At 33.6% G+C, this 1,072-nt stretch overlaps 1 non-coding gene across 1 annotated transcript; it reads right to left on the bottom strand.

The window, feature by feature from the left end:
* Window positions 1-505: 505 nt before the first annotated feature.
* On the bottom strand, window positions 506-719 carry LOC127441694 (small nucleolar RNA U3). Its single transcript, XR_007897360.1, has one exon. It is a non-coding gene; the product is annotated as a small nucleolar RNA U3 (small nucleolar RNA).
* Between the last annotated feature and the right edge of the window lie 353 nt (window positions 720-1,072).

Genomic DNA, 1,072 nt, shown 5'->3' with positions numbered 1-1,072 from the left:
TGTGTGTGTAAAAACAACAGTGGCATTATGTAAACAAACTGGCATTTAAAGGGTTAAAATCCTGAAAATTAATGAATATTTGGTAATGATCAGGACTGATGTTAGTTAAAAAATAAACTCAATGAAAGTGGAAAATAATATTAATATATAATATTATTATGGCAGTTTTTTGACACTAACATTTTTGTCCTCTTAAGGACTTCTGAGTAACTTTTTTAAATTGACGCACAAGGGTTAAGAATATGATACTATGATGGACTGATCAAAATCAGTAGTAAAGATAGATTACAGACATTATTGATGAGGGAAATCAGGAGACATGATAAAACACTGTACAGAAGGAAAAAAAGACTAATAATACACAGCAAACGCAAAACTAAATAAACACAACACTTCATTTAAAAAAGCATTAATCATTACATATTAAGAGGTCACACAAAAAACACACTCTCAGACGAGTTACAACAAACCCAGAACATCTTTCTCCATTATTCCCGTCAATAACACCACTCTGTTCATGCTCTTCTCTTTTCCACCACTGAAAGTGCTGAAAAACGTTCATCAATAACACAGGGTGTATGATAAAATCATTACTCTGTATTCGACTCACGCTCAGAGAAAAGCATCACAAATCTTCATCGTGGCTTGAAAGACAGTTCAATCTCAAAACACATTTCCAAGTTAAAAACTATAGAAATGATCCCTGAAAGTATAGTCTTGCCTGTTTGATTTAAAACCAGTGCGAGTCTATTCTGACACTCTCAGTCTCACGGACGGTGATCGGTTTTTGCTTCCTCTTGATACACACTAAGTAACGACGAGGAAAACAAACACCAGAAAAACTGTATTTACATAATTTCTTAAGCTCTAAAGACCTATGACAAATATATATTTTAATTGCGAAACACAATTTCTCCCTTGAAATAAAACATTAAAATCAATTACCCGAAAATGTGTGTGCCCTTATTCACCGATGAGAAAAACAACACATCACAATAACCCAACAGTAAACGTTTAAAGCCTGTGCTTATTGGTCGGGTTACATATATTACTTATACCGCAGCAGGTACTT

This window comes from Myxocyprinus asiaticus, chromosome 5 (genome assembly GCF_019703515.2).
Source record: "Myxocyprinus asiaticus isolate MX2 ecotype Aquarium Trade chromosome 5, UBuf_Myxa_2, whole genome shotgun sequence".
Classification (NCBI taxonomy): Eukaryota; Metazoa; Chordata; class Actinopteri; order Cypriniformes; family Catostomidae; genus Myxocyprinus; species Myxocyprinus asiaticus.
The sequence above is the reverse complement of the archived record's forward strand: the minus strand, read 5'-3'. Positions and strand labels throughout refer to the sequence as shown.